This window comes from Castor canadensis, chromosome 4 (assembly GCF_047511655.1).
Source record: "Castor canadensis chromosome 4, mCasCan1.hap1v2, whole genome shotgun sequence".
Taxonomy (NCBI): Eukaryota; Metazoa; Chordata; class Mammalia; order Rodentia; family Castoridae; genus Castor; species Castor canadensis.
In genome coordinates this window covers 12,846,751-12,874,329 of record NC_133389.1, presented here as the reverse complement: position 1 = coordinate 12,874,329, position 27,579 = coordinate 12,846,751, and positions in this window count along the sequence as shown.

Below are 27,579 nucleotides of genomic sequence, written 5' to 3'. Positions count from 1 at the left end.
TAATATTACTGGATTTGCTTTGGATCTATAATCCACATATGAGGGAGAACATGCCATTTTTTGTACTTCTGAGCCTGGCTAACTTCACTTAAGATGATATTCTCCAGTTCCATCCATTTACTTGTGAATGGCAAAATTTCATTCTTCTTGTGGCTGAGTAAAATTCCATTGTGTATAAACACCACATTTTCTTAAACCATTCTTTGGTAGTGGGGCTTCTTGAATGTTTCCATAGCTTGGCTATTATAAACAGTGCTGCAATAAGCATGGGTGTGCAGTTGCCTTTGTAATAACCTGAGTCACATTCCTTCGGGTATATCCCTAGGAATGGTATTGTTGGATCATATGGTAGATTTATATTTAGTTTTTTAAGGAGATTCCATATTGTTTTCCAAAGTGGCTGTACTAGCTTACATTCCCACCAGCAATGTATGAGGATTCCTTTCTTCCACTTAAATACCAACATTTGTTGTTGATGGTGTTCTTGATGCTTGACATTCTAACAGGAGTGAGGCAGAATCTTAGTGTGGTTTTGATTTGCATTTCCCTTATGCCAGGGATGGTGAGCATTTTTTCATTTTGGCCAGTTGGACTTCTTCCTTTGAAAAAGCTCTGTATAGTTCAGTTGCCCATACCTTTATTGGCTCATTTAATTTTGGGGGAATTTAGTTTTTTGAACTCACTGTATGTTCTTGTTATCAGTCCTTTCTTCTATGTTTAGCTAGCAAATATTTTCTCCTATTCTGTGGGTGGTCTCTTCAATTTAGTTGTGCAGAAGTTTTTTTAATTTCATGTAGTTCCATTTGCCCATCCTTTCTCTTAGTTGTTGGGTTGGTTGAGTTCTTCTGAGGAAGCCCTTGCCTATACCTATTTGTTGCGAGCACTTATTGGTTCAATCGAGAACAGAGCAACAGCACTCAGGAGACTCTTATTTCAGAGACCAGGATTTTATTCAAACACATTCACACAGCACTTTCCTATGAATCCTAATGCCTGTCTCTGCTACCCTAGCCAGCCAGGGGTTACTCAGACCTTCCCCCAAGTCTCACTCACCATGCGATGCTTTCTGAGCCAATGAGGAGGGCATAGCTGTGCCCCAGGGGATCCTCACAGCTACTTTCAGTGCAGGTTCAGTTTCGTGGTTTGCTGGTGACACTCAGTGGTTGTTGGGAGAAGGGGGCATGCTCACAAACAGCAGCTGCCTCTATGTCTGAGCCTCGGGTTGAGCTCTGATGGCGCGGTCTCTAGCCAGCAGGGAGGCAAGCGAGGTTTTGGGTTCCAGCTTGAGTTTATATACCCTGTGGTGACCTCACCACTCCTGTTATCCACACTGCCACCTTAGGTTTAACTTATTTGCCTATCGTCCAACACATTAGGTTTGGCTTATTAGCATATCAGCCTGTCATTCTCTGGCTGGTTTCTAAGTCCTAGCACACACTAGCTAATAATTCTTATTTCAACAATTTTTCATACTTTAGCACAATACAATCCATCAATACAACAGCAATCTTATGTGTTCACCACACTATTGCTTCCAGAGTATTCCCTACTCTTTCCTATACTAACTGCAAAGTTTCAGGTCTGATATGAAGGTACTTTCAGATGATATTAGTTCAGGGTGACAGGCATGGATCTAGTTTCAGTTTTCTAGGCAGATAACCAACTTCCCCAGCAACATTTGTTGAAGAGACTTTCTTTTCTCCATCATATGTTTTTGGTGCATTTGTCAAAAATAATGTGGGTGTAGCTGTGTGAATTCACATCCCAGTCTTTTATTCTGTTCCACTGTTCTTCATATCTGCTTTTGTGCCAGTACCATGCTGTTTTTATTTCTATGGCTCTGTATAGTAGTTTGAAGTCAGGTATTGTGATAGCATTGCTCTTTTTGCTCAGCATTGGCTTGGCTGTTTGTGGTCTTTTGTGTTTCCAAAGAAACTTTAGGGTAGATTTTTCAATCTCTGTGATGAATGTCTGTGGGATTTTGATGGGGATTGCATTGAACATGTAGATTGCTTTTGGTAGTACAGCCAACTTTGTATGTTGATTCTTCCAATCCATGACCATGGGAGATTTTCCATCTTCTCTAGTCTTCCTTGATCTCTTTCTTCAGTGGTTTATAGTTCTTCTTATAGAGGTCAGTGATATCCTTAAGTTTATTCCTAGGTATTTGATTTTTTGAGGCTATTGTGAATGGAATTATTGTTCTATATTCTTTCTCATTTCATTCATTGTTGATAGAAAAGCTACTGACTTTTATAAGTTGATTTTGTATCCTGCTACATTGCTGAAGCTGTATATGGTTTCTAGAAGTTTTTGGATAGATTTTTTTGGTCTTTGAGTTATAGGATCATTTCATCTGCAAATAGAGATACTTTGACTATTTCTTTACCTATTTGTATTCCTTTTATTTTTTCTTCTTGCCTTATTGCTCTGGCTAGGAATTCCTATGTTGAATAGGAGTGGTGAGAGTGGGCATCCTTGTCTCATTCCTAACTTTGGGAGAAATTATTTTAGTTGTTCCCCAATAAGTATGATGTTGGCTATAGGTTTGTCATATATATATCCTTTTTAATGTTGAGGTACATACCTTATATTCCTAGTTTTCTTAGAGCTTTTATCATGAAGGGGTGTTGAATCTTATCACAGGCTTTTTCTGCATCTATTGAGATGATCTAATGGTTTTTGTCTTTGCTTCTATTAGTGTGCTGTATTACATTTATTGATTTGTATGTGTTGAACCATCCTTGTATCCCTGGGATGAAGTTGAATTGTTCATTATGAATGATCTTTCAGATATGTTGTTGGATTTGGTTTGCCATTATTTTATTGAGGTTTTTTTCAATAATGTTCATTAAGGAGATTGGCATGTAGTTCTCCTTTTTGGATGTATCCTTGTGCAGTTTGGGATGAGTGTAATGCTGGGTTCATAGAATGAGTTAGGCAGTGTTCCTTCCCTTTCTGTTTTGTGGAAACATTTAAGGAGTATTGGTATTAGTTCTTCTTTAAAAGTCTGGTAGAATTCAGAGGAGAATCCCTCATGTTCTGGACTTTTATTTTTGGGAGAATCTTTATTGCTGCTTCAATTTCATCATGTGTTATAGATCTGTTTAGGAGGTTAACATCCTCTTGGTTCAGTTCTGATGGTCATAAGTATCTAGAAATTTGTCCATTTCTTCAAGATTTTTCCAATTTATTAGAATATGTTCTCAAAATAGTCTCTGAAGATTCTCTATATTTCCTTGGTGTTTGTTTTTGTCTCCCCTTTTTCATTTCTGATTTTACTTTTTGGGGTCTTTTCCCTCCTCATTTTAGTCAGATTTGCCAGGGTTTTGGCAATCTTGTTTATTTTTTCAAAGAACCAGCTTTTTGTTTTGTTGATTCTTTGTATGGAATTTTTGGTCTGTATTTCATTAATTTTGGCCCTTATTTTTATTATTTTTTTCCTTTTGCTTGTTTTGGGCTTTAACTTGTTCTTGTTTTTCTAGGCATCTGAGAGGTAGCATTAGGTTGTTGATTTGAGATCTTTTTGCCCTTTTAATAAATGCACTCATGGCTATGAACTTTCCTCTTTGGACTGCCTTTGCTGTGTTCATAGGTTCTGGTAGGTTGTATTTTCATTTTCATTAGCTTCCAGGACACTTTTGATTTCCTCTCTGATTTCTTCTATGACCCACTGATCATTGGGCAATGTTTATTCAACCTCCAATTGTTTGCATATTTTCTGCTATTGCTTTTCCTGTTGAGTTCTAGTTTTAATGCATTGTGATCAGATAGAATGCAGGGAATTATTTCTATTTTCTTATATTTGCTGAGGCTTGATTTGAGTCCTAATATGTAATCTATTTTAGAGAAAGTTTCATGGACTTTTGAGAAGAATGTATATTATGCTGTTTTCAGATGAAATATTCTGTAGACTTCAATTAGATCCATTTGATCTATGGTACCATTTAGTTCTAAGATTTCCTTGTTGATATTTTGTTTGGATGACCTATCTATTGGTGATAGAGGGGTATTAAAGTCTTCTGCTGTCACTCTGTTGGAGTTGATATGTGCTTTTTAGACCTTTAGTGTATGTTTGATGAAATTGGGTGTATTGACATTGGGTGCATATGGGTTGATAATTGTTATTTCCTTTTAATGTATTGCCCCCTTTATTAGTATGACATGTCCTTCTTTATCTTATGTGACCAATCCAGGTTTCAGTCTACTTTATCTGATATAAGTATTGCTATTCCTGCCTGTTTTGGAGGACCATTGCCTTGCTAAATCTTCTTCCAACCTTTCACCCTAAGCTAGTTTTTATTACTGTCAATAAGGTGGGTCTCTTATAAACAACAGATTGTTGGAATTTCCTTTTTAATCCAGTTTGCCAAATGGTGTCTTTTGAGGGGGAGTTCAGTCAATTGCCATTCAGTGTTGATATTGATATTATGTGGTATGTGGTAATTCCTGCCATTTAGTTGTTTTTGTTGTTTAAGGATTTGATTGTGTGCAGTAGAATCAATGCTACTCTCTGATTACTTGTCTTTTCTTCTCCTGTGGTTTGGTACTCCCCATCCTCTCATGCTTTTGTTTGTTTTCATCTTCTGTGTGCAGAATTCCTTGTAGAATCTTCTGTATTGGTGGCTTGGTGATGATATATTGTTCTTATTTCTGTTTATTGTGGAAGACTTTTATTCCTCCATCAATTTTGAATGATTGCTTTCCTGAATAGAGTATTCTAGGGCTAAAGTTATTTTCATTCAGCATCTGAAATACCTCACTCCATGCCCTTCTTACTTTTAAGGTTTCTCTTGAGAAATCTGCTGTGATTTTGATGGGTTTAACTTTACATATTATTTGTTTATTCTCTCTTACAGCCTTCAATATCTTTCTCTGTTCTCTGTGCTTGTTGTTTTAATAATGTGCTATAGGGAGGATATATTTTTGTAAAGTCTGTTTGGTGTCCTGGAGGCTTCCTGTATCTGAATGGGCAAAATGTTCTTGAGATTTGGGAAATTTTATTATTTTTTTGAATACATTACATATCCTTTTGACTTGCACCTCTTCTCCTTCTTCAATGCCCATGATTCTCAGGTTTGATCTTCTGATGGAGTCACAGAGTTTCTGCATAATCCTTTCACAGCTCTTGAGTTGTTTCACTGTTTTTTTCTTTAATTTCTATTTCATCTTCGAGTTCTAAGATTCTGTTTTCCACTTGTTCTAGTCTGCTGGAGTGGCCTTCCACTGTGTTTTTTGTTTGACTAAAGAGACTTTTACTTCCAGGATTTGTTTAATTCTTTTTTTTTCTGAGGTTTTGAATATCTTTGTTCAATTCTTCTTTTATATTTTCTGTTGCTATCTTTAATTCATATTATCTCTCTTTTTATAGTGTCTTTTGTTTCACTTTGGTGTTTGTTGAAGTCCTCTCTGAGTTCCTTTATTTTTTTCTGTGTCTTCTCATCCTTATTTGTGGTGTCTTGAAATTTCTTGAATGCATCTTGAACACCTTGGTTAACTGTGTCTAATATCTTCTCCATGAATATCTCAGTGATATCTTCTAGATTTTCTTCTTTGAGGATTTTTATGTGAGTGTCACTGGGCACCTTAGTGACATTTATCATTGTTTTGTTGGGGTCAGGAACTGGGTATCCACTTTCTTCATTTCCCACAGAATCTGTATTGAATTTTTTTTTTAAGAGAGTGGTTTTCATCCTTCTTCTTCCCATCATTCCACTTGGTGCTGTTCAACTATGCATTTTTAGGCTAGTTGGTGGATGTGATTGCCTGATTTCTTTCCCTGATTTAATTTTTGTGTTGTGGCTGACTTGGTTGTTAGCTAGGTTGATGTGTTCTTTGTATCCCTGGCCTGGAAATGTAATTCAGCAATAACAAATTCACAGGTTTCTATATAATATTTACATATCATATAGAAAACCCCTTGTTGATAGTATCTATAAACAGTGGGAATTGGGGAAGATGATGGTTATTAGGGTAGTTACAGATTTGGGGGAATTGGTAAAGATGGCACTAAAAGGGGGGTTGGGAAAAGGAGTAGGTGTATGGGGAAGAGTTATGGGGTTGTTGGGTTTGTGGCCTTTGTGTTTGGGTGTATTTCTGTTCTAGTGGAGGGTGCTTGTGTCAGGGATTGCAGGGTACGGTAGGCTAGTCAGCAGGTGGTGAGTGTAGGAGGGAGGGGTAATGTGGTGACAGATTGGGGGAGGATAAGGGGGAAGATGAAGATGGGAAAAAGAGTCCACAAGAAGGCACAGAAAGAGTAGTTGGAAGGGAGAACAATGGATTGTAGCACAGGAGAAGGAGTGAAAGTGAAGAGGGTAAGAATAGGGATAAGAGAATAGTCATGGTGAAGTTAATAATACAGGAATAAAAATAAAATAAAAATTTAAAAAGAAACACAATTAAAAACACCTGGTTCAGGAACCACACAAAGTTGAGTCTTTTGGTAAAAGTTCTGGAGTTATTCCTTAGGTGTCCAATGCTGGTATTGGCATACAAGTCAGAGCTCAGATGTGATCTCACCATGTGACTGGCTTGTGTGTAATATTTGGTCCTTCTGTCCACAAGATTAGTTGGAATTTTGAGGTAAGGTACAACTGCCAGCTTGTGTGGGGTGGTCAGAGCTGTTTTTTGGCACCAGGCAGCAGCTTTATTGCCATTCAGCTACAGATCTGTTTGGTCAGCTCCTCCCTCAGCCAGTTGGGGCAATTCAGTTTTGAGATCAGCTCCAGGATCCACTGTCTGCCTTGCTTTGAGAAGTTGATCTGTTTCCCCACCCTTGCTCTGAGCCTTTGTTCTTTTCCCAATCTCTGCTGAGTGCTGGTGGCTCCTCTGGGAGGTTGGCTTGTTGCCACACTCCTGCTCTCATCCCTTGCTGCTTTACACATGTTAGTTCACTGAAAGTTCAGTTTTGAGAGTTCAGTTCCTTTCTCCCCTCTCATTTTCTGGGGCAAGTTCAGCATTCTAGCACCATCTCCACTGTAAGTGTCAGATTTAAGTTTGTTGTTTATGTTTTCACTTTTGCTGGGGGAGAAGTTTAATCTTGCCTAGGGGCTGTGCTGTATTATTTTCCTAGGATGGGTAGGGGAGATGCATATGGTTTCCAATGCTCACATCTTTATTCTGCAGTTTCATGCAAGCAGCTTTGGAGCTGGTTAGTGGCAAGACATGACACCCCTTTTTTTCAGTGTGGTGAGGTATAGGGAGGCTTTCCACAGGCTAGTGGTACAGGATGTTGCAGAGTTTGATTCTGTTGTTGCTCTGTCTTCTGTGTGTTGAGAGGAATAAAAAAAAAAGTAACAAAGAAGAGAAACAGATACCGGGCTTTTTTTTCCCCCCAGGGCCAGACACACCTTGCTGGCTGTGCTACACAGGATTTTTGCAGCTATTAGGTGCAATTAAAGGCTGATTTAAGGGTCACTCTTTTAATTTTATCTCCACCTAGTGTGATGGCGGTTATTATTTTGTCTAGGAGCAATCAGAATTATCCAAGTGTAGCTCCAACATCTCGAGGAGGTTTCTGGTGACAGGGAGCTTAGGATTTCTGATTCCCTACCTTAGCTGCAATTTTGGATCTCCTCTATTGCTGCCTCTTGGTTTCTGCCTTCCTCTTACACTACAGATGTCTTTTGTCATTTTTATCTTTACATCATTTCTTTTTCTTTTCTTTTTTTCACATTTTATCAGTACATAGTAGTTGTACAAGGGGCTTTGTTGTAACATTTCCATATATGCATACAATGTACCCTGGTTTGTCTCATCCTTTCCATTATTCTCTCTCTTCCCCTCTCCCTTCTTAAAATGACTTTGACAAGTTTCAATGTTCTACATCCATACATGTGTATAAAATACATCAACCATATTCACACTTCTTTACTCTCTTCATTTACCCTCCCCTTCCACTAATACCCTCCCTAAACAAAACCTGTCTTACATTCCTATCCTTCATTGTTTATGTGTCCATTTATTGTTCAGAAGAGTTGGTATTTTACCTGGAAATATATTGTATTTTAATCACATCATTTCTTGAGACTGATCATTTTTTTTGTGCTTCAATTAATTAACACCAGATTCCTTGTTTAAAATCTCTTCCATGCCATTCCTCCTCCTTAGTGAAAAGTTGATACATTCTAACACCAGTGGCCAGGGTTAAGCTTCACATGAAACATGATATGCCCGCTTGAATGAGAAACAAACTCAGGCTGATACCACAGTAGATGTACTGACTTAGACATTATTCTTACAGCATTACTCCTTGACCTATCTGTAGATAAGAACACAGCAGCTTTTCTGTCTTTGCATTCTCAACATCCAGTCCATGTCAGACTGTTAGCACAGTCTGAATGTTTAAGTCCTTTTTGAATGAAAAATAGACACACTGAACCACACAATGATTCTGACAAAGTATTTCATGAGTCCAGGGTCTTATTCTGTATCTACTGACATGATTATCTTGACAAACAATAAAAACAAAAATCAAATTTTCCAATCAAAATACAAATCATGTCATTGTTATTTAACAATTGTTCCATTAGCTGATTGGAATATTGTTGAAGAGTGTGTACAGTTTGATGATTATTGATTCTCTATTTCTAGTAAATAAGGTAGTTAAAGCAAACAGATTATCTTTGATTTTGTATCTCATTTTTTGGGGGGGTCTTCCTTTTTTTCCTACAGAATTACCCATGTGACTTTTCTATGCATCTTAAATGTTTTCCATTTTGGTAGAGTATAACAGGTATGTAAATATCAAGTTGATTAGGTTAAATTAAGAAAAATTAAATAGGAAGTTTCTAACATATTTGTCTAAAGACTTGAACTGTTTTGAAAAGCACATTTGATTTTGAGCCAGGAAAATTGTAGTAGAAAATTTATCTGACTTGTTATGATTTGGACCTTCAATCAAAATCTGTAATTTGGCATCAGAATGTAAGAATGCTCTCCTCAAGAAGTCTGCACATGCTTTAAAAATGGCTGCATATGGACAGCAGTCAGAAAAAAAAAATAAATGGACATTAATATGAAGGGGGGAATGTTCAGTGGCAGTATGGAAAGCAATTTTTTGAGAAATACAACAGGAAAAGATGGGGTGGTCAAAAGATTTAAAACTGCCAGTAAATTAAATAATTTATTAACCATTCTTCAAAATATGTTTTACTGATTATGATAATGTACCTTTTACTAACACACTGGTAATAATAATTTCTTCTTGTTTGTCAAGTAAACAATAGAGTATTCAAATATCTCAAGTAATAAGCTCTGTCTCATTTTGGGGTAATGTGGATTAATGGTAGATATTAAAAGGGTTGGATGTCATCCTAAAGGAAATTGCAAAATTTTCTACTAATAAATTTTACGTGTATCATCATTTCAGATTAAATTGTTCTTACTTTCTTTACAAAATATGTAAGAAGTACAAAGAAGGAAATTACATTAAAAATAAAATATTGATTGATTTCAAAACCAGAGTGTGGAAAGAATAATCACTAATACACACACATATGCATATAAGCATACACACATATATATTTATATATTTTTATATTTATAAATCCAATAGAAGAAAACCTGCATAGTTTCAGCTGCAGAAAGCCAGCTATTACCATTTCATCAGAGTTTTTCTGAAGAATAGGAGCTGGCACTCCTTCTTCTCCCAGAGTCTGATTTGTGATCCAGAGTCCAAGGACTTCTGTAATAGACTACTGAAACCTGACCCTCTATAGCCATGGTTTCCCCACACTAGCAACCCAAAGTTGAGATGTCTTCCTGCTCTTATAAGCCAGCCTTTCTCAGGTAAGGATTTTCATCTGAACCACTGGATGCAGCAAACTGTAGGAGAGACTATTTTCTCAATTATACCAGAGGTAGGATGTAACTAGTAACAGCCCAGCTCCATAGAAGAAAGTTTAACTGAACACTTCAATGCACGTCTTAAATTTTATAACTACACTTTTTGCAAGACTAGGTGAGAAGGAATCTCTTGGGCTTGGACTAGGATCCAAGTACCACATAGAAGTGCTTTTTTCAGAGTGTAGTTGATACCCTCCTCTTTTCTAGTCATAACCTTATCCCAAACCACAGTTCTAAATTTTTCCAAAGAATGAAAATATTCAGAAAAAAAAAGATGGCAAGAAGATAAAAAGGAAATTTATATCCAGGTTCAAGGTGCAGTGAAATAAAAAGGACCCCATTGTCAGTATTAGTAAGATTTGACATTGTTTTAGTAACTAAGAAAATACATTAAGTCAGAACAAGATGCAGGGGAAGTTTAACAAACATTGTGTGGGTAGTCTTACTATTTTTAAGACTAAGTGAAAAAAATAACATAGTGCTATAGAAAATACCTCAGAACAAAGTTGAAATGATACTTCCTCTTCTTATCCAACAGTATTTATCAAATGGCATTATTTATTCATAGAACCCTAGAGGTGTGCATTTTTATATTTCTTGGTAAGGTCATTGTTTTTCATATACTTTTGAAATTAAAAATTATATAATATTTAAAGATGAAGTTTAAAAGAAAAGTGTCAAAACAAGGGGAAATCACTAAAATATTACTTTGTGAAAATTCTTAATATTAAGAACAAGCTGATAAGAAATTCAGAAGAATTGATAAGTAAATACAAGTAGTATTTATTTAAGATTTATGAAATGAAAAACACACCACAACTAAATACAGCTTTTTAAAAAAGAGGTAAATAAATTTCATATTATGAGAAATTATAATAGTAATATGTTCAAGATGAAAAGGTTAAAAAAAACCTTGTAACTTTATGTATGTCAGTTATACTATACTAATAATTTCAAACATGGAAAATGGAAAATTTTCTGAGAATATATAAATGACAAATGTCTCCTTACCAAGTATAATTCAGAATATAACAATATTCTTACATATTATTTTAGTTTATGTGTCTGCATCTCATAATTTAATGGTATAAGGCTTTTTTAAATCTTAAAGAAAAAATATTCTCGTCCTTTTTAGTCTAGCTAAAGCAAAAAAAAATAAGATCAATGTTTTAAATTTATTTATATATTCCAGTATTAGCCTGATATTCCAACTTGTAAAAGATAGAAGGGAAAAAATGTACAGACAAATCTCAATACTGAGTTTTGGCAGGGTTATGTGTGAAAAATGGGTACTTTGGTAAAAGTTTGTTGAGAATAAATTAGGATAATATTTCTAAAGGGCCAGCTATAGTTTTCAAAAGAATGTAGCACAGAAAAGAGCATAGATATTATTAAAAGAGCTAACTGTTATTGCTTATACTCTCTCTTCAACAAAATTAGAGATAAGGGCAAAATAGTTTCTGCTGGGTATTGAGGGGGTAGGGGAGAGGGAGGGGGTGGAGTGGGTGGTAAGGGAGGGGGTGGGGGCAGGGAGGAGAAATGACCCAAGCCTTGTATGCACATATGAATAATAAAATTTTAAAAAAAAGGGAAAGGGGAAATGTGGATTCCAAATATTTAAAAATCAATATTTGAGAAGGAAAGTGGTTGATGACAGTTAAAACATGATAAAGATTTTGGCTGTAGCCCATCTCCCCACCTCCAGAAGAGAAAATGATTAACTGTAGACTTTAATAAGTCAAGTGTATTAAAATTCTGAAAGAAAACACCAAAAAGTAGAAATATATAACATATAAACTAATAGAATGACTAAAAGAGACTAAAGATTCAATCAATCCAACAGAAGGAGTCAAGGAAAGGGAAGCAGGAAAAAGGATGGCTAAGAGCAAAATTAAATGTATTGATAATCGCAATAAACTTATTTATTGTATATTATTAAAAAAATAGCTAACTGTAATCATATTCAGCAAGTATTATTTATCAGAATGTAACTTCTGATGTAATAAAAATGTGCAGTGTGGTATTTGTTAAATGAATTTTCATCACCCAAAAACCAAAAGTATATAGCTAATAAACTTAAGCTTGAAGGTACATTTAAAGATATGAAAGTTTGTAGAAATGATTCAACTTATTTCATTAAGCAAAAAAGGAATTACACAGTCATATGTAAATATCCAATCTGGGTTAAAAATCACAGAAATGTATTATTAGAAATATTGGACATCAAAATGCCAACAATGGTAGATTCTGAGAGACTGGATTATAGGTCAGTTTTACTTTTTGTCTTTGATTTTAAATTTTTTATGATAATATAGTAGAATTTATTACATTATCAACAGAAATATTAGAATAATATGTAAAAACAAAGCACCTTAGTCCTCAAATACAGCTTCATATGTTGAAAGCATGTCACAATAAAACCTGGTCTGGATTATTTTCTTTAGACCTTTGACCTAAATCCTCATTGTTCACAATTTCACTCTGTTAAGTATTTCTAAGTAAAGAATCTCCTATGCTATTTTACAAACTCACTTTGTGGTCTAAAAAGGTTTTTTTTTTTTTTTTTAGTAGAAGTTTCCAAACTTACTAAGTCATAAGAATGACTGGCATGTTTTTGTTTTTATAGTTTGAAAATTCTGATTCACTTGCTGTGGGGCTACACCTGAGAATATGTATTTATAATAAGAGCTTCAGGATTTTCTAATAATACATATATAGAAAACAATGATCTTAACAAAATGTACCTGTGAATCAATTTTATAGATATCTTCAAATATATGAAATATTATTGTGAAGAAGTAACTGCTGCACTTTCATCCTTCAGTAGGGGTTTAAAAATAGACCTAGTTATCTGTTACACTGTCTGGGATTTCAGTGAGCTGTAACCACCAATTTCATGACAGCAAGAGTTGCTGAATCTTGCTATGAATTTCCTTTGGAATTCTCAGAATTGACACTGTTTTTCCTTCAATCCAGCTCAGTAGGTATAACCTTTTCTGGCAAAAGTGACCTAAAATACTTTCAATTTATATTCTCAAGTCTAAATGTTTCAATATTTTTGGAATAATCTACTGAAAAGATAATATGTAAATTGATTTTAAATTTTGAGATATGTTTGCAAAGACTTTATGATACTAAAGGAAATTAAATCCCCATGTACCTTTTTGCTAATGAAAACATTCAAGATTCAGTCTTCTTAGCAACATATAATGTTAACTTGGTAAATATTTACTTTTCATTAACATTTCCTAATCATATAGTACCTATGACCCATTGCAAGTGAAGAAGTAAAGGATAATGTCAATAACAGAAATTTAACCACAAAGCCTAGAAGCATCCTGTTTAAACAATGCAGTTTCTTGGAACATCTTTGCTAATATTCTCTCAAATGATAAAGATTACCTTCATCATATGAGCATATAAAAACTTTCTTCTCATTTATTGTTGAGAAAGAAAGGAAAAGTGATGCTCTTATGTTACATGGGGGAAAACACAGCTTTTAGCCTAACGGCGATGGGTATTGTAATCAATAATGTATCACCTAAGGTGAACTGTAGCTTTATCACATGAAGTTAATGATGAATTTGAAAATAAAGGAAACTGACACAAGAATAATGAATGAATAGGATTTTGTGGTTTCCATTGGAATAAAGTTGAAGAGATCAATGTATTTGATGACTACTTTTACATTAATATTATCACTTAATACCAGCCTTCTTGTTTCATTGATAACACTGCCCTGACATTCTGTGGAGAGAAAAGCAATTTACTGAGCCAACTAATATATTTTACTTGAATTCAAGAAAAAGTAAATTCTTGGTAGTGGTGATATCTGTCATAAAGCATGGGATTTTATGCAATTAAAAGATATTATTTAATAGAATTGTCTTTAAGATAAATAAATTAGATGTTTAATTCTAATCAAATATGGTTTATTTTCACAAAACTCTATTCTTAACACAAAATGTATTTACCTCAAGGAATATCTAGCTCCCCTCTCATCAAGTTTAAAATTATGACCAGTAGATGTTTTTTTTTGGATTAACTAAAAATAAAATTTAAAAAAATTTAAATATTATGTAAAATGCCAAGCTCAGTCCAGCTCTAACCAGTATTTAACATCACCATTAAACTGTGCTCAGGCTCAGGAGAACAGAAAAATGTTTCTGACTGTTCCATATATGCTTAGTATATGGACTCTTTATTCATTCGAGATGCACAAGGATCTCTGTCTTAGAAGGAGCGAGAGCAATTTGTGTGTGTGTGTGTGTGTGAAAGAGAGACAGACAGAAGAAAGAGAGAGTGAGTCAGAGACAGAGAGAGAGTGAGAGACAGAAAGAGAGAATGGGTTGAGAAGAGGAAGAAATAAACAAGGATGACAGAGATTCAGAGCTGTTAATGGCACCAAGGCACCTGATTCACTAAAGTTAAGGAACCTGAGAATGCTCTGAAAGCATAGATGAGGAGTGTCTGTTAACATAGGATCCTGTTAGGAGGTGGCTGGCAAAATTTATTTCTGAATTTTACTTAGGGTTCACTGATATCTCCCCTAGTGACAACATTTTTAAATGTTAAATAATATTTAAAACAACAACTGCTACTACATTGTTAAAAACTTTAAAGTAAAAAACATACATCATAAGAAATACAAAGGAACAACAAAAACAGCACTACCATGGTTCTAACGATTGTATAGCATCAAATCCAAAAATAGCAGGTGTCAAGTTTCTTGTGAAATCTAACAAAAACCTTACCACAGTCACTGCCATACATTGAGGCAGTGTTTTGTTTCAGAAGTTATAGTAATTCTATGCTTTTGTAGAATTATCTACAGTTTTATTCTTTTTTGGTACTTCATTTTACATATAGTGAAGATAGAGCTAAGAACATTTGTACAGCAAACAAAACCTATCAATAGTCCAAAAAGTTTGGACTTGTGAATCTTGGCATGAAAAACAGAGTAGTCTAACTGAAACTACTTTATAATTGGCTTTAATGCCTTTCTCCAGTAAAAGCATTTATTACTACTTATCCAACATAATTTGGATAAGTAGTACCTGTAAGGTACAATGCTGAATACTCAGTGCTCTATTCTAAATACTAATTAGAGCATACAACATTAATATAATATTTTTCATATTGCACTTTAATTGCTGAGCATTCCTTACTAGAAGAGGAATGTCTTATTTATCCATATTTCTTCAGGGAATGCCACAAGCACTACAGGTATGTATAAATAACTGTCTTTAATAGAAATAAGAAAAAAATAACTTTTTAACCTATAGGAGACTATAAAGGGGATTAGATTTGTGATAGGTGATTTTAATAAATTTTAAGAAACTATAAGAAATACTTTTTCACCTGATTGCTTTCATGTTTGTTTCTAAACTTTCATTTTCAAAATTTAGATTGTACCAATATAATGGTTCACATATGTAATCCCAGTAATGGGGAGGTTGAAGTAGTTGGATTGCCAGTTTGAAGCCCCCTGGGATATATAGTGAGACAGCCTGGATAACAAAAATGTTCAGGTATAAATTATTATGCTCATCTTTAAAACATTTTTTGTTGATTTTAAAGCTTTCTGAATTGTAAGTTTCAAAAGATGATGGGGGAATAGGAGGGAAATTGAGGCTTCTGGGAGCTTCCTTTACCAAGGAGGAAAACGTGATTTACAGGACATGACACCTGAATGGTCAAAACTTTTAGTTCATGTGACTCACTTTAATATTTCTTTGTTTAAATTAATTTCCTGCTGAAATGGATATTCTATTTCCAATCTCATGTTTTCAGTGTTCCAATAGGGTCCTTATATATCCCGAATTTTTTACCTCTGAAGGTAAGATGATATTTCTGTAAGTAGGAAATGGGGGATAAAAGGACTTCCAGAAAGTTCAGATTTACAGATAGAGACAAATGCATATGACCAATTATTTTACTGAAACATTTTATCACATCTTTGTAATGGCATATTGAAGTCAATTACATGGTTAGAAAATGGTGAATAACCTGGTCAGAATGAATGGATATGGACATAGAATTGTTAAAATAGTTATATTGAACCCGGGGGAGAAAAATAACATCTGCAATTAAAAGTGATTTAAGAGCTGATCTAGAATGTGGAAACAGCCCAAGGTCATACATATACGGGAAGAACTTGGACCAAAATGTGCATATTTCTTCCATTTGTCAAGAGAATCTTAGAAATTAAGTGCTCATTTTTCTCCAAGAATATGTATTATTGTATTCTATGTAAAGTCTCTTCTTAATGCTTATGAAATAAAATACATTTCAGCAATGCTTGTCCCAGTTATACATCCTTTCAGATTTTCTATTAAAAATATATCTCATTGTTTATATCTCTACAGTGATCATGGGATAAAAAAAGAGAATTGGAGCACCCTAAATTGTTGATTACATGTTAATTTTTTTAGTCAGTTTAGATTAGACAAAAGGAGTATGAGGAAGTTTTAGAAAACTAAATATATAAATAAATGCAATTTCATCTACTGATAAAAGGGATTACTCATATAATAATTTAAGAAAATTTATCTGTAAATGACAAAATTTCTTTCATTTTTATAGCTAAATAAAATTTCATTGTTTATAAATATCACATTTTCTTAATCTATTTGTCAGTAGTGGGACATCATGGCTGTTTCCATAGTTTAGCTATTGTGAATAATGATGCAATAAACATGGATGTACAGGTGCCTTTGTTGTAATCTGACTCAAATTCCTTTGGGTATATCCCTAGGAGTGGTATTGCTGGATCATATGGCAGTCCTATTTTTAGTTTTTTGAGGAGCCTCCATACTGTTTTCCATAGTGGTTTTACTATCTTACATTTCCATCAGGAGTACATGAGTATACTTCTTTAAAACTCTTGGGTGAAAAATTAAAGTGAACCTAAACAGCATATCAAACCAGTTCTAGTTATAAAACTAAATCTCGTTTGCTGTGTAACAACTCTGTGAATCAGTTTGCCTAGTATCCAGCTAGGTGATGAAAGGCCCTTGACTAGTACACATTGAAGATTTTTTTCCTCCTACAGTCTCCATGTTTCCATGTGAAGCCTGCATAGGCTGAGAAACAGAACAATTACTTTTAACACACTATTTGGCTAAAGCAAATCAAGGTTAGCCCATATTCAGAGGTTTAAACAGTAGAATCCATCTCTTCTTAGGAAGTACTATAAGTAACATATCAGGGGCTGTGAATCAAGGGAAGGATGGCGAGTTAGAACTGTTTGCTTTGTGAACACTCTAACACACACACACACACACACACACACACACGCACTAAATGAGTGTACTAAATGAGTAAGATGGTCCCAAATTTTCTCTTAGTTTGACTGAACTGTAAACAGTTTTCTCCTTGATTTTAAGCTCTTGACCTCCCTTTTCTTAGTTGACTAACTTTGGATAATTTGCAATTTTAAATTCTTTCTCCAATGCTTAGAAACATATGTAAAACTTTTTCAAGGCCTCTTGACAATTTTACAATCCTGAAATCTCTTTCACAAGAACTTGAGATCAACCCCCTATCTTCCAGTTCCTGTGTGATGGGAAGGACACTTACCTTAATGGTTCATCCTTAGCAAAGACAAATGGCCTAATCACAGAGAAAAATGTTTGCAAAGTAAAGAATAACTCCATACAGTTGACACAACCCATTGGTCAATTTCCTCTCCTAATGTCTTTCAGTACTTTTCTACCAACTAAACTCAGCACTTCAAATCATCCCAAACTTTTTGTTTCAGCAGAGTAGAGTTCATTGTCTCTCAGCGATTTCAATAGTCAACTAAATTTTTCCTTGCCTGTTTAACTTTGTCCTGGGTAGTTTTTCATTAACCAGATTAGAAAGTTTGAATTCTGCTTCTGAGTACTTTATTGTAATCAACCTTACTGCTTTCAATGCCATGATAAATCTAAATGAAACTAAGCTTTTGCAGAAGTTAAGTTTGTTTTGTTCTACATGGTCCCCATACAGCTGTGAAAATAAGTTGACAGAAATTGACACAATTTAAACAATTAATAATGCTTTAAGAGTAATCTCACAAGTTAATTAGAAATAAAGGGCAATGGTCTATTTAGCAATCAAGTCAATTTTCTAGTTTGTTTATAAATTGGTAAGTGTGCAGTCTTTAACCCTATTCTCTTGGGAGATCTCAAGAGAGGTAATTTGTTCTCAACTTAAATCATGTTGAAAGAGTATGTTTATAAAAGCACCAACTTGACATCTTCAGATAACTATTAATGGAAATTTCTTTATGAAGAAGGGGAGAATCAGAAGAAACATTTAAAAACACTGATTATAACTGATGCTGCTGCTGAAACTTTAGTGGATCATTAAACTCTGTTGTATTTGATCACCCCTCATTTGATCATGACAGATGTCTAAGAATTTAATTTTAGAATTGTGAAATAGGTCAACCTATCTCTTGGAAAAGTTTATATAATGCTCTGACTAAAGCTAGCAATAATTATTTTCATGTGTAATATTTTGAAGTAAAGTAATGAAAGCCGTTCATAATCCTTCCAAATTAGTACTAGGGAGGAAAATTATGTAAATACACACTAAGAAAAGATCACATTAAAATAAATGAAGAAAAGTGTGAGGAGCTACATTAGACAATTCAAAATGAAGATACATTGGGTAATAGAATGGAAGCAGACTGTTTTTAATTTCAGATTTTGGCAAAGGTAGATTTCACGGATTAGGTGTTGGTTCATTCATTCTTTTGTTGTTTTTGTTTTTGGTGGTACTGGGGTTGAACTATGGACCTGGTGCTCTAGTACTTAGCCACACCTTCAGGCCTTTTTTGCTTAAGTTGTATTTAAGATAGGGTCTCACTTTTATTCCCAGACCAGCCTGGACTGCAATCCTATTATGATTTTCAGGTAGATTAAGACTTCACAATGCCCAGCTATTGCCTTATATGCAGGCTTGATTAATTTTTTTGCCCCAGCTGGTCTCCAACTACATCCTTCCGAATCTCTGCCTCCTGAATAGCTGGAATTACAAGAGGGAGTACTTGGATGTCATTTATTTTCCTAAAAATTAAATATTGATTACGTTTACAGATGTTAGATGCTATTTTTAACAACTTCTATTTGCTTTGCAGTTAGAGCACACTTTCTCAACCTCTTTGCTGTTTGGTTCCAAACAGTTCTTTGTTGTGGTTTAGTGGACCAGACAGTCTATTCTATATGTAGTGGAATGCTTCATCATATGATTTCTCTCTACCCACGGATGCCAGGAACACTGTCTGAAAGATAAAATCATGCAATTTGAGAACCACTGTTTTAACCACGTGTCAGTATAAAACAAACATTATGCAACTTGACTTTTAAAAAGCATTTATGTTTTGAAAAGAGACATCCGACTTTTACTGAATATCCTATAAATGACAGGAATTATTTTGACCAAAATTTTTATGTCATTCAGTAATAACTTTTATAATAGATCTAATCATTCTAGCTATACAGAGAAGAAGATATTGGGAACGTACTCAAGATCACACAACTAATAAATCTAAGAGCTAAGACTAATAATCAGCTAAGACTTCTTCTCAGCCCTGACACTTCAACAACCTGGCTCTATTTGGTAACTAAATATGGTCAATAATGACTTCAAATTTAAAGAACATAAGAGAGGAAAAAGCTTATGTTATCACTTATAGGGCTGAAATTTAGATGTGATTTGTAGTCTGTTTAACTGAAATTATCAAATTGTTCTTACACATATCCTTTTTTGTTTTTATCTGAAGTTATTATATTTTGCATGACTTAGCTGTGAATGTACACAGTTTACTGTATTAGAGTACAAGCTACCTGAAGCTAGGAATTTCTATTTCCACAAATGTAGCCCTCATTTGTCTAGGCTCAGCTTGCTGTCCCTGTGATAGATAGCCATGAGTCAAATATTATAATGAATACTTCAATACTTGTGGCTGGTCTACACTCAGAGATGTTGTAAGTATAAAACAAATATCTTAATTTCAAACTGTTACTATAAAAAAAGAACATCTTAATAATATTTATTATATTAATTATAGGTTTAAATGATATTTTTATGTTCCATATTGAATGATATACATTTTTAAGATTGTTTTCATCTCTTTCATTTCACTCTTTCATGTGTCTATTAAAACTCTTTCATTTACATATGTACAATACATTATATTTCCAGTGCTAATTTAGCCCTAAGTAGATGCAAATAACTGTTAGGTTGAATGTCAAGCATATGGAAAATATTTATTTTGACATTTAATTGTATTTATAGATTGTTTGTGTCATAACCTTTTAAAAGTTTAAGGATTACATGTCTGCATATGCATATAAATAATGTACATCTATGTTTTAAATGAACATCCACAGAGCATGTAATAGCTTCTTCTTGCATTGAACTTCTAACACATGTAAAAGCTTATTTAGCGAAATAAATAGTAAAGTTCTTATTTTGTGATAATATGGTAAGTAAATATAACTCTACAACAGAATATTACTAGAAATACCTTTAAATATAGATGAAGTTTGTCTCCAAAATAAGATGATTTCAGAATCGTCAGAATCATACCTCTGTTGCTCCCATCATCTTTTCAAGTGGTAGGCTGATGCTGTCATTTCTAGAATGTTGTTCCTGTAAAACTTGATAATTCCTACTAAAATGACAAATTCTCAGTACACTTGAGTTTTAATCAACAATGCAAGTTACGTGAATTTCATTCCATAGTGCAAAAGACACTTGTTGGCAAACAGAGGTAGAATTAAGTAACCAAGGAAATCTGAATCTGATGGGAATGGTAAAAACAATCTTGCAAAACTTGTTACAGAAGGCTTCAGGTGGCTTGTGAAATTTAGGCTTTTGAAACCTGGGTAGAACTCTTTTGCATCATGTTCAACAGCACAGATATAGAATATTTCTGTCATCTCAGAAAGCTCTGTTGGATTGCCCCTTCCAGACATCAGTATGTGATATCAGTTCTGTTATTCATGGCTATTCAGAATAATGGCCTCCCTCAGATAGCCAGATCTTAATCCCCAGAAATTTAAAGTATATTATATTGCATGGAGAAATGGAATTAAGGTTTCATATGCAACTAAATCCTATAAATAGGAAGATATCCTGGACTATGTGAATGGAACCAATGTAATCAAGAGGGTCATAAAAGAGGAAGATGGAAAAAGTTTGAGTGACAGGATTTGATAAGACTTGACTTCCCTTTACTACTTTGGGGATGGAGGCAGGTAGCCATGAACCAAAAAATGGTAATGATATTTGGAAACTTGTGAAGGCAAGAAAATGAACTCTTTTTAAGACTCTCAGGAAAGGACATCTGTATTGACCACTAGGTTTTAGCCCAGTGTCCGTTGTTGAACTCTGAACTGTAGGAAATAGTATATTTGTGATGTTACTAAGTTTGTGTTAATCTATTATGGCAACAATAGAAAACTTATACACAAGATTATCTGAAGTAATTTCACTCAATGATTACTCCGAAAATAGGTTTGATTTAATCCTTTTTGGATTGAGTCAGGATGAAGGGTGAATAGTGACAATGGACCAGATTTTTCTGCATCATTATTTCTGTTCGTTCTTAGGTTAAAACATGTGGGAATTATCTCTTCCCTGAATCTCTAATGCATTATACACATTGAAATTCTACAGCATGATAAAACTTTGATTAATGGAACACAATTAATAAGATCTCTACTTAATTGAAAAATTGTGGGTTTTTTCTTTATTTAACTTAATGGAAGGATGATAAATGTAAGGACACTTGTAAGAGAAATTTAAGCTAAAAAGTAAATAACAAATGTTCCAAGGAAAGAATGTATGCAATTCAATACTGTAGTTTTTTAGGGAAAAATCATTAGTAAATGCACTTAAATTATTTTTATGGCTCTGTATAATAACATTAATATTAGATGGAGGAATATAAGTGATGTATAATGTAAAGACTTTAAAAAAAAATATGTCATGTGTGAGAAGTTGAACAGTCCATTTGAAAAAGTTACCATGCTTGGTTTCTACATTCTCTCTAAGGCAAAGGAAGTTTAAAGTTGTTATTTCTAAAAGAAATAAATAAAAGCTTACATTTTTATCTTAATTGCATCTACTAGTATGCCAAACTTTTTAAATTAAGTATTAACTAGACCCATTTATTATACTGGACAATTAAAATTATCATTTTCCTAGAATCTTGGGAGATATATCTATCTCTATATCCTGTGTATCATTTTATGCCTTAAAATTTCCAAAAGTACATTAACTTTTTAGCATTCTAGCTTATGTTATAGATGAGGTGATATACTTATGATGCACTTAATTCACACATTTTTACATCTATATTTATTTGTGATAAAGTATATATTTATCAAAATTTATTCTTTTCTTTACCTTTGTGATTTATTTTGTTCTTATTTACCCTAATGCAAAAGAATGTAGTAAATCCTGTCTACATTTTAATTGGATTTTTGGATCTGAAGGGAAATTTGAATGTGCACATACATGTCCACATACATCCCAATGTGTTAAATTGTAATTATTTCAAATAACATTAGAAAAAATAAATTCTGCCTGAAAAAAGTATAATCCAATTGATGAAATTAAATTTGAGTTTTAGAAATTGATTAACCATGAAGATAATAAAAATGTATAAACTGTATTTTATTTTATCATCACATTTCTAAATTGCTTTGAGATGTATAAGGACTTGATTTATGCACATTTCAAACTATCTCTTAAAACTCTCTCTAGAAATCCTTTTATGACTCTTAAGTTTATTGTTCTTGGTAGAATGTCCTTAATTTGTAAGAGTTAGTACAACTCTGAGTCCATTTCAATAATGAAAACCTTTTCTAGGTATTTCAAAACAAAAAGAATGACTACCAGGGATTATTGATACAAGAATTAACTACTGAAAGAGCAAAAAAGACTCATTTGGTAACTCAGCGATAATCACTGCAGATAACAACTACAAACTCTGGTTTGGTAAAAGAAAAAGAATTCTGGGATTCTACAACCCCAGAACAAAGAGGAGATATTATAACTAATACCTTAGGACTCTGAAGGCAAAATATAACAGTTGTGCCTGAAGTTCTGGGATGCAGATGGAGGTGAAACCAACAGCAACCTCTGGCACCAGCCAATGGGTGTCCTCTGTTAAATATATATTCCCATTTCTCTTCTGTGTAAAAAACAAATCTTGTGTTTAAGGCCCGTTCTCAAACTGAACTCACTAAGTCTAGTGTTATTTACATTAAGAAGTGAATGTACTTCATGTTGGGCAAGGCAGTACACATCTGTACCTCAGGAGGTACAGCTCCTCAGGAGGTTGAGGTAAAATTGCAAGTTTAGGTCAGCAGGAGGCACCTAAAAAGTCTGAGACCAGTCTGGACTACATTGCAAAACCCTGTCTCAGAAAAAAAAAAATTATATACTTACACTTATATACACATACATATAAACATAAATACATACAAGTGTATGTGTACATACATATTTTTATTTTAGAAAATGTTTCTGCATAAGAATTCAAATTCCCAAAGTAGGAGAGTGCATTTGTATATTCTGCTATGATGTGGACATTGAAAGTCCCCCTAAGTCCCATGTGTTAAAAGCCTTGTCCCTAGCTTGGTACTGCCAGGAAGTGGTGGAAACTTTAGGAGGTAGGCCCGATGGTAGATTTTAGTCACTTAGAGTGCGCCCTTGAAGAAACAGTGAGACCCCAGTCCCTTCAGCATTGTCATTCATATCAGATATGTGAAGAACAGCTTTCTCCCTTGACTGGCTCCCACTGTGATGAGCACCACAGGTCAAAAGCAACAACTCCAGTCAGTCATGAACTGAAACCTCCCAACTGTGAGCCAAAAGAAAAGTCTCTGAGTTGACTTGTTTCAGGAATTTGTTACAGTAACAGAAAGTTGACTAACACATACATGAATGATTAAATTCTTAAGTTTTACAATAGTTGCACTATTCTTGTATCTTTACCTGAGAAGTCATTAGTTTAATTTCAAATATACATACTTAATAAATATTTCATTGATTTTCCAATTATTAGAAGAATCTGATGAATTTCGTACTCTGTTTTCAGGTAAAATAAGTGATTTATTTAAGCACATATATTTGGTTTACCTGTTAATTGGATGACAATTTCCTTCTGCAGTAACTTGCTTGCAAGTCATTGCAATCCAGTCTCTGGCTTGCAGAGTGGCTCAGGGGGTAGAATGCCTGCCTAGCAAGCCTGAGGCCTTGAGTTCAAACACCAGTAACACAAAAAAATAAAAACAGGAAAAAAATCCATTCTCTGTGTTTTTTGTAAATGTGACTCAGAAACATGTCTGTCCAAGTCCTTGAGTGCATCCTTCAACAAACACTCTCAAACCAATTTGCATAAAGTTTTCAGTTGTCTGTGACTGAAAAGATCCTAAGTAATTAAATAGAATATATGCTTCATGAAGAAGAAGCATTTTGTATTTAATCACTGATTTATTCCAAATGCCAAGAACAGTTTCCAATAATAGACACTAAATGGTTATTTTTGGAAGAATGGCTTTTTAAAAACTGGATTTTATGCAAGAGAAATTTGATTCCACACACTTTTTATACTAATAGTTACTTAAGCACTATCACCTAAGTTTATTAATTTTCAAGCATTTCTAAATAGTCTTTTTAAAGGAAAAGAAAATATCCCTCACATGGTTTAATTGATTTTTATTTCTTTTCTTAGCTTTATTGAGTCTAAGTTTCAATTTGTGAACATCACAATTTGAATAAAAATAGTTTAACTTGACAACTGATTAAAATTATTTATGCCACAACTTTGTTCAGTACATTGTAGACTAATTGCATTTTCACTTCATTATGATAAAGAACTTTTAATATTTTCTCAAATACCTGCAGTTTCCATTAGTTTCCAGAGTTCTTGATTATTTATAGCTATACTTAGTGCCATAGTCTCTCATCCATTGACAGCCCAACAATGGCTTTTCCACTTTATTTCATTAAGTCCTTGTTATCAGTGACACAAAAATGACTTCATCAAACATACAGGAAACAAAATAAACATTTTTGTCCTATTCATTTCTGTTACACCTTTGGGTATTAGGACCTCCTGGAGCAATTTTCTTATTTTTAATAGTATTGTAATTATGATGTCTGAGTCCTACATGGTCTTCAACCATCTTCAATATGTTTTTGTGATTCCACTGACAGTAAATATAAAGATCCCTTCTAGTATTGCTTTAACTATAGTTTAAAGTAGTGAAAAATGTGGATGACTTTTCCAAAAATTATAAATTCTTATGTTCAAATTATTAAGAACTTTTGTATTCATGATCTAATAAAAATAAATACAGGCAGTTTGTATATACTCTTTAGCCAGTGTTTTATATTACTCTCTGAAAAAAATTGATGGAAAAAATTTGAAACTAAGAAGTTAACCTTGCCACAATACTATTACAATTAAACTAGAAAATTCATTCATTCAGATTGCCTCAGATTTTTTGCTAATGTCCTTTTTCTTGCCCATCGCAGGATACCACCTTGCACTTGGCTATCATACTTTCTTTATCTTCTCCTTTGTGTAAGAATTCTCTTGCCCTTCATGACCTTGAAATTTTTGCAGGCACTGATTAGTTTCTACAATAGTCATCCCTTGAATACCACAGGGTTATCCATTTTGGGGAAAGATACCACAGAGATGTGTCATTCTCAGTGCATTATATCAAGAGGCTTATAATGTCAGTATGCATTCAGATTAAGGATCTTAGATATCTTAGTGATCACTTGATTAATATGCTGCCTGTCAGATTCTCCAATATAAAATCACTATTTCCACCTTTGTGCTTACTGAATAATTATGACGGATTACTTTGAGGTTACATGGATATTGTTTCTAATTAGAATTTGTACCATCAAAAATTGGAAATATCTTTAGTATTTATGCATAGATTTTTGGATTACAGGAAGATGTGAGTCATGTCCTGTTTATTTTCTTTTCTTTCTATTTCCCCTCTGAGATTGTATGTTCTAATAAAAGCCTAGATAACATGTGCATAAAATTGAAAAAGTCATCCCTCTGTCTTTACAGACTTGAGCAACTATAAATATGTAATGTCAGGATCTGCCAGGGTTCTACCTAGATCAGATATAGAGTGTATGTTATACAGGAACAGCACAGTTGGAACACTCTGAATGGAAACTGGGCATTTGGACTTGCAGGAATTTCAACAGTGTTAATTCATGGGGAGAAATACCTACATTTTTATCTTTCTAAACATCTGTTTATGTTCATCAATTCTCATTTCATCAATTAAAACAATTTCTTACTTCTGCATTCTAGTTGAAGGTTTCTGGGTAAGACTTAGCTGGAAAAATTTAGTCTTTTGTGCTATATCTGAAATTTATTTTAAATACAAATAACTATACTTGGAGTGTGAATTCTTGTCTGGATTAGGGCATTTGAATTGTTACTAATTTACTGTGGGATATAAAATAGAAACACCCATATATCACATTACTTATGGGAGGATTTGGAAGTAATTTGTATGTAATATAGCTCTGACATTGAAATTTAGCTACACGGACACTACCAATGGTGCTCTATCTACAGTTCCTACTTGCTATTATATCACTCTTCTGGTGCAAAGAACATCAGCACCACAGTTTTATAGGCAATCAATTTAATTTAAATGAAAACATTATGGGATGTAGCTGGATTTCTGAAGCAGATAACGTTTTGGTCCATTTCAATCAATGATTAACGTGTTTGATGTCTCCATTCCAGTGGAACTAATTCAGAAACCTTAAATCGAACAGAGGTCAACACAAGAAGGGGATCGGAAACTAGTGTAAAGATCAGTTAGAGATGAATCAACCTAGGTTGTAACACATTTGAACATGGAAGCAATGCTAGGAATCTCTCTGTATAGCTACCCTTAATTCAAGTAGCAAAAATGCTTTGTCTTCCTTATTATGCTTATGTCTTCTCTTCAACAAAATTAGAGATAAGGGCAGAACAGATTCTGACTGGAAGTGAGAAAGGTTAGGGGGGAAAGGGAGAGGGTTGGGGGGCAGAAAGGGTAGGAGTAGGGGGCTGGAGGGGGGGGGGAAATGGCCCAAACAATGTATGCACATGTGAATAAGTGAATAAAAAAATTTTTTTGAAGTACACATGTATGCAACTAAAGCATATTTTATTAGCAATTTTATTCCTCAATTTTTATTTCATCCATTGGCCTTTTTACCCACTACCACAGTTCTATCCTAATCCTTATCCTCCTTTTTATTAGTAACAAAAACTGTCAGTTCTTCTCCAGGGATGCTATTTACATATACATATACATATAAAATTTTTTTTTTGTCAATCCCTGAGGCTATTGTCTGTCTTCCAGTCACTGTCCACCTATTACATCCTAACTGGCCTGCAGTCATTTCTTACACTCTTCTGGTTCTCGTCCCCTGAGAGTCTCCTCAGCAATAGTTCACAGTGTCACCATTCTGCTCAAGCACTTCTAATTCCACAAGGACCAGAGAAGTTATCTGAGGCAGTCAATCTCAACCCCTCTCCTCTGGCACTTTGCTTTATCATATGTGTAGTTCTCTTTTCTCTCCCTTCGTCTTTTTCCACTGACTGTCTCCAATCATTGTGCAAGGGATGAAGATGTTACTCTCTTTGTACTTTTCGGAATGATTCCTTTTTGTCGTGCATTTTCTCCCTCA